Below are 16583 nucleotides of genomic sequence, written 5' to 3'. Positions count from 1 at the left end.
GAGTGTACGGCGGGAGCTGTCATACGTTTTTCAACTGCGTGCGTACCCTTCGAAATATATGCTATGCAACGGCCAATATTATCGACAAAATTCATTCACGAAGGCGTGATAAGCGAAAAAAGAAATCTATAATTATGTTATTTACCGGTGCTTATCACGGTGTCTGGCGGCGATGCTTAGCGTTGATATAACCGCAGTAGTATTTCATTTTGTTTCCAGTGAATTCGTTTCCCAACATCGGTATAAATGACTCACATATATTCAAATACACATTGCCTTACTGATCTATGGCGCGAAATGAACTACCGTGCACGTGACATTCACAATTATAAACTATAATTCCAAACATCGCCATCGCTATATCCACGTTCTTTATTGGTAAGTAGCTCTGTAGTACTGGAGATAACATATATGCGCTTTGCGCAACGTTATGTTACCGCCGAATAATTTGAGAATTGTGAAGTATTTAGATTTTCGGCATCAGTGTGACAGTTACATTCGATTAATATCAGGTATAATGAATTTAAGTGTATTTACCATGAATTGCGTTATTGATGGTAAGGTTTGGTCCGTCTGTGACTTATACCTCTCGTTTTGAGCTTTATTTTCGAACAATAAATACCAGTTTTTACAGAGAAAATGTGGCGCAGACAGCGAATCCTCTTTTGCGAGTTCAAATTAGTGCTACCGTGACGCTACGAATTTTCAATTGTGACGTAACATTTGATTGTCATGTGTGGCTCTTTTGAAGTTAAAACGGAAAAATGGGGCCAATATGGCTTTTTCAACAAAAAAGGTTGCCGACCCGTGCAATAGATAGTATGTAAGGTCGATCAGGCTGACATGTGACTTCGAAATATTTAAAAATCCATATTCTCCTGTGATACACATGACCGCTATTCCAGAATAACTTCAAGATGACCTGCTATGACTAGGCTGATCTGGAGGTTTTACGTTCATTAAAATCGGTTTCCCTATTTTGGTGCCATTGCCATACATATTTTGCGATCATACTTAAAGGTGTCATTGGCAGCGCTGCCCGTTACTATTATATTCGCCACCACCTATTTTTGTGGAAATGGATTTTCAGCAATCGTTTGTATCATATCGAAGGCGCGAAATGTCAAGACACGAGCTGAAGTAATGTAGCTGTCAAATTCGCTTGGAAATAATAAAAGTCTACCCAATTTCTAGATGAATAGTGTGATGTTATTATCAAGAAAAATCATTTATAGGTGCTGTTTATAACTAGCCTAGACTATTAATTTTTACACCAGAAAGATGACGGCCGAACGATAATAGGGCTAAATTTGAACGTTAAATGTGGGGGTCCGCAGGGATCCACGAGTGTCCAAAGGGGGTCCGCGGAGAGAAAAGGCCAAGAGCCACTGCAATAGTGGAACACCCCGGCGATTGAGAAAACACAACGCGCAATTACACAGGTGAGAGGCACTACCTTGTACCGTGCGAAAATACATTTCTGCATGGTAAAGTACCAATTAGGCATCTACGCTCTAGTGTTTAGATAATGACGGCAGTTGGTCTACGATTGTCACTTTTGCAATACAGCGTCCGGCAATCAATCTATATAGGCTATTACCCCAAAGAGGCATTTTTGAGACACAGTTCATCTCACTGACATGTAATCATCTGTAATATAGCCTAGCTCGTCTTACAGAACTCATAAATTGCTGCAATATATTAGGTGCCAGTTGCTAAGGGTATGTGCGGGACTGCTACCGAGGCATGGGCACGAAGTTGACAAAAGGGGTTTTCAAGCTGTAGTTGCATATTTAATGGGACAAACGCACAAGATCAGCAATGTCTGATGGAGCTGCAGAGAAATTGCCAGAGTTGTTGGAGTTGAATAATTCAGACATCATCATCACCGAGCCTGTGCATGGCGTAATCGGTGAAATGACCGTGGTAGTCACATTTGGAATTTTCACCGTCGTCGGAGGTATAACCAACACCGTGATGTTAACCATCTTGCTCAGATTGAAGCAAACAGTCTTCGTTACCATAATACTCGGACTGACATTCTCCGACTTGGTGTCGTCCTGTATCAATCCTTTTGTGGTGTAGGCTACACACATTCCTTCGCTGAACGCAGTACGAATTGCCCGCTTTCACATGCGGTCTGGCAGGCATGGCGGACATTGCAACGACGATGGTGACGGTGCAACACGTGATGCTGCTGTCCCTCATCCGGTATCGAGGCATCGTTCATGCCTTCAGCACACAGTGGGAAGTGAGTGTCAAAATGTGCCGTTCCCTGGTTGCGAGCTCATGGCTATTGTCGTTTACGTTGTTAGCCATTCCGATGTGGTTTCAGTCGATTGTTATAACGCGAGAAATAGGATTGATGTGCGCATTGGATCTTAAACTTACGATCTGGTGGCAGGTGCTCACGTTGATATCATTGTCATTGGGTATTTTCGTGCCCACTGTCACGATCATCGGCCTGGGTATTGCAACACTTCGTTTCCTAATCAAGAGAAGGTCGGTAACTACCGTAAGTCAAAGTCCCGCTGCAAAGCAGAGAGAAGAGCAAGCACTGCTACAACTTATAACGATTGTCATCACATTCCTGATAAGTTACATCATTGACTACACTTCGAAGATAATACTCACAGCTCTACGGCACAAGATAGCGAATATCGCCATGTGGCTGCTGTTCGTCATACCCAGTGGCATACTACGCTTTACGGAATGCCTGAATCCGTTTCTGTACTACCATGCTTCCAATGACATAAGAGACGAGGCGAATCGACTGAAAAAGGATGCGCGAAAGCTATTCAAGTATGCAAGCAATGCTCCGGCACCAGTAACAGCCGATGGGGAGGCCACTGTCAACCTCGCCACTACTTCGACCGGTGTCAAAATTGCATGGGCCGAAACCGATTAAAATGAACAATACCTGTCATCTCAATATGTAATCGACAGCAACTGTAATATTCATCAAATGCCATATTTACTCGTATAGCCATTCATTTATTTATATCAGGTGTGTCAAACTAAACTTGAGTCGCGGGCGGGATTCAAACCTTCAGATCGCTTGCCGGTCGGACCGGTCACATGATTCCAAAATGTTAACTCAAATGCCATGCCCTTGTTTATCACTTGGATACTTTACTATCAAGCCCATATACATAATTGCGTATCACATTATATTACGGGTCATATGGGATTCTTTCTATTCTAGAAACACCTTTAATCGTAAACAACGGAATTGGCATTTACATGTGCCTATCTGTTTGGTCGTAATCTGGCGTTTAATCTGCATTTAACTAAAAACGAGGACGTTGGGATTTGGTACGTTAAATTGCGATTCGGATTTATCTGGAAGCGGGGGTCTTTTGAGTCAAAAGTGATACACCAGTGCTTTTCAACCTGTGTGACGGTTCGCACTGGTGCGAATGAAAAAAATTGCAGTGCGAATGACGAAGGTGGTGCGAATAGTGCGAATGAAAATCCGGATCAAGTGCGAATGACGAAGGTGGTGCGAACGGTGCGAATGAAAATCTGGATCAAGGGCGAATGAAAATCATGATTACCGTAATTGTTTACTTTAAGATCAGTGTAACATTTGTAGTTGCGACGCAATTGTATAAACTTGATACGACACGTCGCTCATCGTAGCTCTCACAAATCCTGCACTATAATTATTACGTAATCAAAAGCCTGGTTTGGAAGCTGGTGTAGTGGCAGTATAGAGATCTCTGCAATCTCTTTAGGGGCAGACATACCGTATATCAGCCCATCATGAGCCACCTGCGACAGGCTGGAATAATGGCGTCAAAATGACTTTCTGCTTTCTTTTGCTAAACAATCATCATATTTTCATATTTTCGAGGCACGAGGATAGTAGTAAATACCATCATTACAGACTCACAGTTGCAAGTTACTGTAACACAGATTTTTGCCCTTGAAGGTAAATTTTGGGTCGACATACGGGGCCAGAGCTATCTGTTAATATGTATGTATTATTTATTGAATTTATTGGAAAAAAATCCTGCGATTGTTTTTACATATCCAAGATCACTGTGTTGGGTACTGTAGCCAATAAGCGAGACACGCATTAAATATGGCTTTATCAAAATAATTCATGATAAGATTTGTCCGACACTGCTTTTTCTGGAAAACATGGTCGAATACAGTGGCGGCTCGTAACAATATCGGGTGGTGGGGCAAGGGCTGCGAGCGACTTTTATCAACATGACGTCACAATGGCGTTTTCCAACGTAAAAAAGTAACTTTAATATGATGGTCACATGAATTTCACGACAACAGTGATTTTAACGTAGGTGCCGCGAGAGGTTTGCCGGTGAGCCGTGACTTGAAGTGTGGTAACAAATGTTGGTTCAAGTGTAGTAAGCGCCGTAAATAGAGACGGCGCCAGTGTGGAACACTGAATTGTGGGTGTGCGATAGGAGTGTGAATGTTTCACTTTAATAAGATGTGTGCTGTACATGAACGTTGAAATGAAGGTTTTTAAATTCACTAGATCTCATATGGAGCAAGTAAATTATACGCCCTGCCTAACCATAGCACGGAAACAGATAGGAGAGAACCGTCTAGCGACGCGCTGTTGAAAAAAAATGGCGTTTCCCCACAAGAAACAGCAGATACCCGAAAAGCGAAAACCTGCACATGCCCTACCATTTAGCTTACGTAGGCGTTCATGGAAGGACATACAACGTATTGCGATCAATTCAAGCGGGAGCGTTGCCCAACGTAGGTGATTACGTACGGTTTCTAAGAGAGCACGGACTATTGGTGCGAAAAATGAAGTGTAAAAAATGCCTTAGAAACGACTACTAGAGACGTTCGAAATTAACCTAAAAACCAAGCCCTATACGCAACCATTGCGCGTAAATCATCGACGCACAATATCAATGCAACGCCGCGTAGATGTGATGGAAATAAAACGGGCTGGAAGAACAATCGAAACAGAGCCGTACTATGTGACGAATACGCACCTCTTCATCACCGGGCCGGATCGCCAAACCCAACAGCATGATCGAAAGGTAAGTACCAAAATAACCACTTCAATTTCATCAGCAAATAGCACATCTGGACCAACAACAATTGATCCGAGGGACGACACGGCGATCTTGTCGTCAACTACCAGCAAACTGGCTCTGCCAATCGGATCAGAAATCGCAGAACTAGAGATGATGATTTTCAATGAACACAGCACGTCGCAGAACACCGTAAATGGCGAACTGATCCAAAGTCAGTATGCATGTCTGTCGTATTCCTATTAATATATGTTATTTACAAAAGGTACTGCAATAACGGGTCTAAAAAATATTTTAGAGGTGTTGCACGACGAAATAACCAAAAATCGCGTGGCAGGACAAACTATACTGTTAATAGAGAGATAAGTAATAAAGATATTTCTCGATAGTATTAGTTGGGGGCGAGAAGGTTTGCGCAACTCTTTAGTACTGTTTGAATGTTCGCTTTTGGAGTTGTGTTTGGGTCAGATAACTCGTTAACGTAGATTTGTGTGGTTAAAGTGTTGGTTGTCTGCTACATAATTTATTGAGGGGGCAAACAGGATACAGAAGTTGCACTGACCTGGAGTTTCCTATCAAGATTGTAGTTGCAGTGAGGGGTACACGAGTCCAACTTGTGTTTCTATATGGCGTGCATCATCTCCCTCTGCTGCCCGTATCTGTAATGTAGGGATATAATCACTAAGGGCCAAACTATATTAAAATCGAAAATGAAGTCATATTGACTCGGGAGCGGTGCGAAGAAAACCTTAAAATTTATCGATACCTACCAAAAATTCGGGAGTTAATTTGTAGCAAATAAATAATCAAATTTCGTACCGCCCTACCCTGTGATTGGAGCTACTGTTTTTCGCAATCGCCTCATACTATACCTGCCTTAAAATACATCAAAGTGTTTATCCCCTCGCGCTGTAAAGTGTGTAAGTTGTTGTTGCTATGCTCAGATACCTTTTTATTAGATCTAAAATTACACTATGCTATGCAGCGTAGCGTGCCATGGCACCTCGAATCGTCTAAGGCAGTGATCTCCAACCGGGGTTTTCGCACACCTCAGGGTGTACCATAATATATTTAAAAGGGGGTGTACCACTCGGATGGGGTGTAGTGGGATGTACCGGATCCGCAAATGAACCGAGAAGTCGGTGACTATATAGTTATCACAATAAATACGCCGGTTTATGCTTCAGGGCAGGTTGACTGGATGTGTAATATCTTAAAGTGTGAGGCCGTAAGCAAATGTTTCTCATCATTTAACCTATGGTCATGGACTTCGAAGTTCTCTTTGACACAGGGTGGAGCTAGCATGTGCTCAGCTTGCGATATCTGTCTAATGATTCTTGAGGAAATCACCGCTACAGCTCAGATTCGTGTTTAGCATTCCCAATACGTTGCAGCATTGCTCAAGTGTTCATCCTGAATTCGGTCAGACCAAGGGTGCCAAGGGTACTCGCGGTCGTACGGCCACATTCCGCCGTAAAACTATAATTTAGCGACCGTAACCTTTTACTATTTAATGTCCAAAGTTGCCCCGGTTTACGGTACTCACAAAAAATAGTGTTTTGCTGCTCGAGGTGAGTCTTAAAAATTATTACTACGCATAGGTAGTATAAATAAAGGGACCGCTCGGGTATGTGAAATTAGTAGATAAACCTACTTAAGTGCTGTGGGGAGAAGCGCTCGGTCAATTTTGACCGCTACTGTTTGGGAGGTGATTTTTGGAGTCAACGAAAAACTACAAGTCGAAAGGGTTCGGGAAATGTTGTACTGCATAATGAAGAATTCGAATTTGCGGTCACACCTCTGATCTTTTGAAAATCGCACCTTGAGCCAGGGATCGGGAGTCATAGTAAAATTTATAACACGTTACCTCCCAGTTGAAATGCAGAAAATCCTGAGTGGCCTGTAGTTTTGATCTTCGCTTGTGGGCCGCTTCGTCCAGCTTGTCTTCCCTGTCCCTTGGATTGTCGGGAGCCTCTTTACCTTCGTTCTTCTCGGGATTGTCCTGAATTACATTCGCAAACGTTTGATATCGGATCTCGTGTCACAGATAATCGCGCGGCAGAGATTTTTTTTAGTTTACAGATCACAGGCTGCAAACACGTAACGATTTCTGACTTCGTTCTGACACGGGGACTTCAACATACGGAATTAGGTCACGCAAACTGTAATAATGAAAAACATATAGGGCTAACAAAAAATAAAGAATGAAAACGTTTAGCCTACGTACGATCGATGTCGGTGGCGACACAAAAACGGTGACATCACTCTGATTGGGTAGACTTGGATAGCTAGTAAATTTTAGTCTTATTGGAGCGGAGTGCTCATACGGTAATCTAATTCTGATCTAATTTGCGAAATGAATTCAAGCTCTGATATTAATTCTGATTTTGTTCCCTGATATTGATTCTGATTTGGTTCCCGGCGTTTCTGGAGATAATGCGGGGACACTGCGTAGTGAAAAACAAGCGAGACTTACTGTTGAGACATTCGTCAATCTCGTGCTTATAGGAATAAACTGATGGACCTGATTGACTGGTAGACTGAACATGATTTGACATGAACTGAACAAGATTAAGTTTCGGAGTTGTAATATTGGAAATATAGTTATTACAAATACAATCTAAGTTTAAAAAAAATATATATATATATAACTGCAGCTGCAACCCTAATTTCTAGGTTGACTTGGAACAGAAAACCTTGAAGCTATAACACTAATTTTAATTTAAATCAGAGAATAGGGAAAATTACATCAAAAACCATTACTATAAAATGTAATGCCAATTCGACGTCACGTCGAAGATGATTCAGTACCATTCATTTGGACCATACCTATTTCATTACGCGTCATTCGAAGGTTGCGGAGCAATAGCTAGCTAACTAAATCACTAACGTGAGTTGCTTTGCGATACCCGTTCCAGGTGCTGTATTGCAACCGATCTGGATCTTGCGGCGGTCAAAAAAATCAACGAATTTGAGATTCTCGTCAATGATATATCTGATGCCGGCGCACAGACCGTATAATTTAGAGATACGAACAACAATAAAGTGGGCAAAACCACGCGTTCCAATTGATAGTTCACCCTCGAAAGACAATACCCTATACAACCTATAGCTTACTTCAGCAGATGGGTGCTCACTTCTTATACGGTGAGCAGCATTATGATTCGGCTAAATTTTCCACAAGGATACATTTAGCAGTGCACACTTGTCGCATCCCTGTTCTTTTATCCGGGTTCCTGACCGACACAGATTCCACACTCCAAAGGTCAAGTTTTGGAAAATCAAAGCACAAAACTAATTTTTTTAAAAGGGAGAAAATCTTCATAGTTGCATGAAAGAACGGTGCAATATTTGATCACACCTACTAGCATGGGTGTGAGTGACAAATGTACGTAAACACCATATGTGACCCGCGAGTGGGTTTGAGTAGCGCGCGAGCTAACTTTCAATATATTATTATCAAAATTGAATGGCTCAGATTGTGGGCTCGCAGGGCCAGCCAAAAATATAGTCGGCGTGGCCGCGACACTTGGATGATGATGACTGAAATGTCAACTCATACGCATTGGCAGATCGAGGGTCTAGCAGTCACATTTTTGGTAAATCGTCGTACATTGCAATAGACTAAAAAAGTGGTGAAATCGTTCTTCGTGCTTCACGTGTTTAATTGTCACACGATTTTTTTCTCTGGAGACTGCCCCATCTGAAAATGAAAAAGTGCCGGATTTAGCCGATGAGCAATTGCGAGAGAGGGTTTATTTTCGCGTTTGTGCTCACAGAAAGATCGTCAACGATGAAATACACTGTTGAGAATATTCTATGCCAAATTACTGGTCTGGTCTTGGCAGCAGTTTTACGACTCTGAGACCGGTGAATTTGAAAAATATTTTCCCATAAAATATTATTGACCGTAATTTATTTTTTACAAAGATTGACTGTTAAAGTTTTTACGGAAAAATTCCCGTTACCTGATGTAACGGAAAACGGCTGTAATACCAAGTTAGTGGTCTGGTCCAGTGCAGCAGTTTTACGCTGATGAGACCAGTAAATTCGAAATAACTCTCCCCGTAATATGATTTTACATATGCTGACCGTAGGAAGTTTTACGGAAAATTTCCGTAACTAAAGGTAACAGGAATCTACTGTAATATCAATATACTCGTCTGGTCCCTTGCAGCAGTTTTAAGCTCCTGAGACCAGTAAATTTGAATCAGGTTTATTTGGTGCGGGAACACGTAAAAAAAAAAAAAGTAAGTGTGGATAATGACGGGAATCCAGTCTTTCTTGTGGATATCATCAGTCAGCAACTGCCTGAATGAAGAGGGCTTCATCAAAACTTCAGCAGCAGTTGAAGGACTGTACTTTGGGCCATGCTCTTTTGTAGGTTCTTCTATAATCTGAGCAAAGATTATGCTGTCATCAACACAGTTGCAATTTGGAAACTTTGAGACGCTATAGCATGACATACCGCGACTTTTCTTATTCTTGTCAATTTCTCGAACAATGATGGCCTAGGATAGCGATGTCGAGCATAAGGCCAGCAGACCGCATGCGGCATGTGAAGCAATTCTGAGTAGTTTGATTAATTTACCCGTAAGTTGGTTATCTATAGTAATCTGGAGTCTGTTGGCCGTCAGTAAAATCGGATGCGGCAACGGTACATGGGTGCCGCTGTGCCGGCTTGTGGCGATATAATGAGTACTTGTCAGTTGTCGCTAACGTCATAGTTGCACTGGAACCCACTTTGCTTCGTGCCAATGCTGTACAGTATACAGCATTAAAATTCTGATGCGGCGTTTTAACACTGGCACTGTACTCGTTAACGTTACAATTGGCCAATAAGGTTGTGCTGATGATGAAATTGCGGGTATACAGAATATCCACAATATTCACAGGCGAAATTCGCATACCGAGGTTCAGCACTAATGTATGAAAGTTGAATATGGAACATACGACTGCCTTGCTGTTGAATCCCCAAGAACATGGTTAGTCGGGAACGATAGCGCCAAAGGGGGGAAAAGGCCTGCTGTTGAATTATGTTAACTCAGCAGATATGGTCATTACATATACAATGGCATCTTATGAAATACGTCGAAGCCGTCGCTACCCCTAAAGAACTGACTCCAGCTCCGAAGCCCTATCTCTAATCGAATTCCCCTACCGGCGTACATCACAATGAGGTTCCGGATCTAACATCGCGACAATTGTTTGCTTATGATAACAACGTCGGAGCTGTATTGCTCCATTTCCCGATAATTGTTAATTATGACTTGATCGCACAGGGTAGATGTGCACCTTGCGCAGGAATGACGTCAATTCGCGGATATACACAAACATACTAACCTATTTCGCGACCTATAGTTTACGAGACTATTATGGGCCAAAAAGAAAAAAAATATATATATATACATTTGGTGGATATGCGCGCAATGCAGTTTAGTTGAGGGGGGTAGAATGATGGTTGGTTGGCATTTGCGCGATGTTGCGGACTCGCTAACTAACAGGCGTCAAGCGTTTTAAGTATTTTGTATTTAGGGTTTGGGACCTGATATCTATTAGACGAATACCATGCACTAGGCGAAATTAGTTACATATGCCACACATGACGACGATAGTACAAATGGAAAAAAACAGCGACCCGTGAGAATTGTAAAGCTATAGAATTTCAACGCTATAGAACCGCAAGACTTTATAGAAATTGAACACCATTGAGGGTCCCTGAAGATGAATGCAATGAATGGTGAATGCAAGGAAATATGGGCGTAAACACGCACATATGCGTGTTTCCGCGTCATGGGTAGTGTCAAATTGCCAATTAAAATCAGATCAATTTTTACACTACTGGCTATCCCGCCTGTTGCCGTGGTAACTGATCGGCGTTGCCGTTGGGATTGCATTTGGATCAGGCGTTATTTTGAAACACCTTGTTCAAAACGTATTTTAAACAGCGTTTTTTTTTAATGGGGGGTGTCTTTTGAAATATTATGTCTTCAATCTAATGTTGTGCGCCATTGCCAGGAAAATATCAAATACTAAACACTAATTGTGTAAGACAAACCTGTGGTATGGATCAATGGACGATTGGTGTACGTCTTGAGGTGGCTCCCGATCTTTCCCGATCTTGCTCTGAGGTGCCCAAGGCGAATAGAATTGTTGCAGCGGACCTTGCGTGGAGAGTATGCTAAAAAAATTGATAGCGGTCAGCAAAGGGTAATTCTGAGCTAAAAACCATTTCGTTGTATGAGCTAAGATGCTATTATGTAAAGTATACTAAGAAGATGTCCAACTCAAAACACTGAGGCAGTTAAATTATCGGATTCTTTATGACTGATCGCAGCGCGCACGCGGCAGTAATCGCCAATTCATCACGTCAACGACAGGCCCCCCCAATCGCACATATAGTATGCCATGTACGCGGGATACAAATGCTTTCGCGATCGGTCGCATCATCGGCAGGCCTGGTACGCACGACATAATCGTTGGCCTGACCTATCACACTTGTCATGGACCTCGTGTACAAGATATAGTGTCGATAGCCGAAACTATCGCTCTGCCGGCCTTGCGAGCTTTGGCTGCTATCTGCTATCGTTCAAAGAATATTCCACTGATTGAGTAATGATCGTTTAATAACTGCATCGCAAATACGCAATGATAGCGCACCCTAAAATCGCAACTACTCGCCCATTGAGACGCAGAACAAGTAATATACATGGGTGCAGGCCTTTCTAAAATTTGCATGCTATTTTAAGGGTGCGTATTAAACATGGGAGCGTATCATACACAAAGCAGACACTGCATGTTTAGCGACTTTCGTTTGATATAGGCTAATAAATGCACTATATAGCATTCTACGCCGTGAATATAGGAGTCCTTGGTGATGCCAGAGGGGTTAAGGAATAGATATGAAAAATGGCAATAAAAAATAAATGATAAGCTATATTTGAGCTCCTGGCACAGTGGTTCTTAACCAGCGGGTAATTACCCCCAAAGGGGTAATTTGCCAATTTCTGGGGGGTAATTCAAATTTTTATACTTATAACGCTGCACTGTTCAAAGTATTTCCAAACGTAAAAATGAATGTAGGCTAACATATGTCTTTGCGAGCTTGTGGACCTATATATTTCGTTTCACTTAGTTCACCATGCCTGCTGTGAGATCATAGTAACCATTAGTGATTACGAATAACAGGGCCGAATGTAGTTCAGTATAGTGCTAGGTAATGCTAATTTATTTCGCGGTAGGGCGGATCATATATTGTTGCGCAGGCTGACAAATTGAAAGACAACAAGGGGCGTCTAAGTTTAGCTTTACACCTATAATGCGTTAACAATATCGTAGAAATATAGTTGTTAGTATAGAAAAGTGTAGTGCTGGTCTAGTCTAGTCTGTAAAATTAAGTTTGAAATCATCAACATGCCTTTAAAGAAACGAGGGGAAGATTTTCGAACCTTCTGGGTTCTCCTTCAAAAATGAATAACCAATCTTCGTATGGCATTGAACCTTGTGATTGAATTTCCTTCAACTTATTGCTATGAAGGAGGGTTTTCTATCAAACTGAATGATTTTGCGATTGACAATTACATGAGGGATGCTGTCAATTATTATCATACCCTTTGTTTCTATTTGACCACTGGATAACACGAAAACAGCATCAGCTTTCGCATGGACTTGATATTTTTAACAGTGTAACTTTCAGTGTACATTATGACGTCATCTCTGTGCTGTTCTTCGATTTAATTAAGTGCAAGCTGTAATTTGTGATTTATTGAAAAGGGGTGATTGCAATCCGTCATTTTCTTCTTGGGGGTAACGATATGAAGAAGGTTGGGAACCACTGTCCTAGTATATGACAGGTCAACACGGCCTGTTCATAAGTATTATTCATGATCGAGCGTACGAATTGACAATTGAATAGGATGTAAGTTATAGGGTTGCGAGGTGTCCGTTTTCCACAAAAAGAACCGGAAACCAATGTGCTATACTGGGATTTGAATAGGTGAATTGTAGAAAGGCCGCGGAAAGAGCATAGAATAGTTGATTTTGCTTTTGCAGTATTCATGGCGATTGTCGACCGCTGTGTTCATTTACACAGGGCCGATGTTATTCGTTAATTCTCCGTAGCTACAGACTTATAACACCACCCACTTCTGGATCTTTCGTATGAACGACCGAAAAATATGGCTCTTGGCAGATTAAAAATATAAAAATATATATGTACGTTGTTTTCGAAAAACCAAATCTGGAATAATCAGTGTTGAGTCGGCCCCATTTTAGATTCGGACTGCGCATATTCCACACAAATTGTGAAAATGTGATGTAAAATATGTAGGATTTATCAAGGATTGATATGATATTCAAGTCTAAGTGGGACGTATGTTGGAGAATTACTGAGCCTCAGAACAATTTGAGGCTTATTTTGTGTTCGTCAATCTACCAACAGATGAGGTTCCGAGTCACAGGTCCTTCTGAAAGTTTTGACGTTTGAACTGGTTGAACTCGGTCCTTTTTTGATTTTTATCAGCCGATCAGTACTGATTCGAGTGATTCTCCAACAGATCGCGCATGTGTTGGAATCTCGATATTAGTCGCGGATCGTCAACGGGACACATTCCCTCTTTGTGGAAAGGTGGTGTGGCGTGGCAGCATATCTTATAACGCACGCTCGCTTGTGAAAGTGTTGCCGTATTGAGTTTGATGGGTCGCCTAACGATTTTGAAACGGTTTTGTAGTGGATTTTGAGCTTTCTATCCTTTGAAAGATATGTGGCAGTGTCGAATACGTGAAGGTACAAGTCCCGCATGTAACGTTCCCTAATATAGTTAAAAATTGACATCACAACATGCCACACCCTGGTTTAAATGGATTATTTACAGGGCCTTCGGTTTTTACGATAAGCCGCTATTGACGTGCGAGTCCCATCCTGGGCATGTTATGAATGTATGGTTGGAAATCCCACATACACATAAAAAAAATGGTCTATTTCTGAATGGAGTCAATAAATATAATAGCATTATACGCAATGCCTTACGTACCCGTAACATAGGCCTATTATACAAAATTCGCCGAGGCAATAATAAGGTTGGGACCACAATTTATTCTATATCTACCCAATAAGCATCCGTCAAGTCTGGGCCTGCAACAAAACCATTACCAATCCGCCATCGCGTTACTTGCACCGCATGGTGACGAAGAATGGCCATGCTCGCACATTGATTTACATTTTGTCACAGCGTAATGCAGGCTGGCAACACAAAAATTGAAAATACAATGGACTTACGGGGGAAAATGCAGCGTGCTGGAACTTGTTGCGGCGCGACAATTCTAGAAAACAAGGGACATATGAAAATTATGATGGTATAAGGGCCTGTCCCACCGGTCAGGCCCCTTATCGCCGGCACAATGTGTTTTTGTTAATATAGAGTAACTCACATCGCGACTATTGGTTGTTATCTTAAGACCCGGTTTCGAGTGCATTGCTGCAGTTCTCGACTTATGTTCGCGAAGCATAGTTGGATTTATGTCACGGGCATTGCAACATGTTCCAACTAGTAGGCGCACACAATTAAACACTATCTAACTTCGCGCTTCGAGAATATAAAACACAGAAGTGATTCAGAGATTAATTCAGGCTCAACTTGCGGCCCTCATCAATGCGATTAATGCACCTTAACTTGTATAACGAGAAAGTGGATTTGATCGTCAAATCGTGATAGTGTTTCGAATCCACGTTCCTAATGATGAGATCGAATTTGTACATCTAAATAAGGACCGTTAATTTGCCGGAATCAGCTTCAGTATATTGTACGGAGTACTTAGAAGTGATCAATCTCATTAGGCCGTAAAATCGGCCGGCAGGGTTGCGTTGATGACAAAATTGCAGACATGCCGCAAACCTTTCAAATCTGGAGTGTATGTCTGCGTAGAGTCATTATACAAACGTGTAGCGCAACATGACTGGCCTGCATCGTAGCTGAGGTGCATTCCCCGATAATTGCGACAGAAGAGGAAATTTTCTGATCGAAAATTCATCTGCATAGAGTAGTTATAACCAAGTTTAGTGTAAATTCGAAAAGAGTAGCGCAACTTTACTGGCCTGCGTCGTAGCTGGAGTGCATCCGGCGATGGTTGCAGTAGTAGGGTGAAATTTCCTTGAGCGATAATTGTAGGCAAAGTCGGCATAACGATCTGGGATGATAAAAATTAGCTTCAAACTGCCGTAGCATAGCGAATCTTAGAAATACTCTGCCCTATTAAGTCATAATATTATTTTGGTGTGATTCAATCTGTGCACACAATCCGCGCAGGCTCTAGTACAGCTCACTAACTTTAGCCAATCTGGAATCTAATACATTTTATAAAATAAATACGTTGCTATAGACCGCAAGCTGAAGTGTATGGCTCCGTCGAAAAGGTATGGCTAAATTTGGTTTAAGCCGGTACAGAAACGCATGGTACTAAATCTCACCTTGCTTGCAAATGTATACCTTAGCGCTGTGCACATGACAAAAAGTAGTAACGGAAATGTGAAGTTCTCATAGCACGAACTGCTTACTTGAGAGTAACACTCTAGTTATATTGCCAACGCGGCATTTTCTTGGAAACGATACTTCTATTCTGGTGCGCGTTGATGAAAAGGCATTCAGCGTCACTTCTTTACATTATAATCAGTTATACTCGCGACAAATATAACCTACGCGGGATATTAAGCCATTATGATTCTGATTCCTGTATTGAAAAGCAATATTCACTACGTTCTCCAAAAATTATTGAGTAATTAATGATAACACAGTTATGAAAATCCACGCGAACATGGTCTTAATTACATTTATATGATATTTACTCAAAAGCAGGGTATGATCAGACCCCGAGCCGGGACAAGGACCACGTCAGGTTGAATTCTCAGAGTAAGAGCGATCGCCTGATCGGTCGGAGTCATTTCTTATAGCTAAGCCGTCCTGGAGGCAAATTGATTGGCAATACAACTTAAATTAAAAAGGCGATTATAGAACGTGAATATAGATGCTAAAATGTATTATATCGCTCACGCACACGTATAACTGCTAATGAATGCGTCAGTAACTGTAGCCCTATAGCTACCTTAGGGGTATCGAGCATGCAACTGGCCAACTGTTTCACCCGACCCGTCAGGCTATTATGGTTTCGGGTTGAAGAAGGTACGTGTTTTGACTGGCACCTTTATCGGGTTTGTGGTGAAAAATGCTTCTGATGAAATTTCCTTCGGGGTAGCGAATATCGAGTATGCTTATTTGGACCGCATTGGGCCCGCCTGACGGCGGAGTTGTGATTTCTAGTCATCGTCGGGGGCGGATCGCAAACACTGACGACCGATTCGGAGGGTGTGCAAGAGTGAACATATTGTGGAGTTGGTAATATTGTGTAATCATTTGACTGGTCTGGCCAGTGAGTGATCTAAATGTCCGAGTCTGGCCCGCGACTTCGATTGAACTTGACGACCCTAAGCTACATGCTACAGATTGTTACTGGGGCTCGTTGATTTGTAGCTGAGCGTTAGTGTCCAGTTTGTGTATTTTGGAAGGT

At 41.9% G+C, this 16583-nt stretch overlaps 1 long non-coding RNA gene across 2 annotated transcripts in view; it reads right to left on the bottom strand.

The window, feature by feature from the left end:
* The window catches only part of LOC145458862 (uncharacterized), a 44605-nt gene extending 29691 nt beyond the window's left edge, over nucleotides 1–14914 (bottom strand). Inside the window, exons 1-5 of one of the 2 annotated variants that reach the window (XR_013921211.1) lie at nucleotides 14302–14914; nucleotides 11083–11205; nucleotides 8162–8727; nucleotides 6892–7026; nucleotides 5587–5683 (exon numbers count right to left, since the gene is read on the bottom strand). This is a non-coding gene — a long non-coding RNA (uncharacterized LOC145458862). Of the gene's footprint in view, nucleotides 1–4389; nucleotides 5684–6891; nucleotides 7027–8161; nucleotides 8728–11082; nucleotides 11206–14301 lie in introns of those variants that run through there. The other variant, XR_013921210.1, reaches the window with a different exon arrangement.
* Between the last annotated feature and the right edge of the window lie 1669 nt (nucleotides 14915–16583).

Source organism: Botryllus schlosseri, chromosome 2 (genome assembly GCF_051294905.1).
Source record: "Botryllus schlosseri isolate E-star chromosome 2, Bs_hap1, whole genome shotgun sequence".
In the NCBI taxonomy this organism is placed as follows: Eukaryota; Metazoa; Chordata; class Ascidiacea; order Stolidobranchia; family Styelidae; genus Botryllus; species Botryllus schlosseri.
This window is presented reverse-complemented; position numbering and strand designations above follow the sequence as displayed.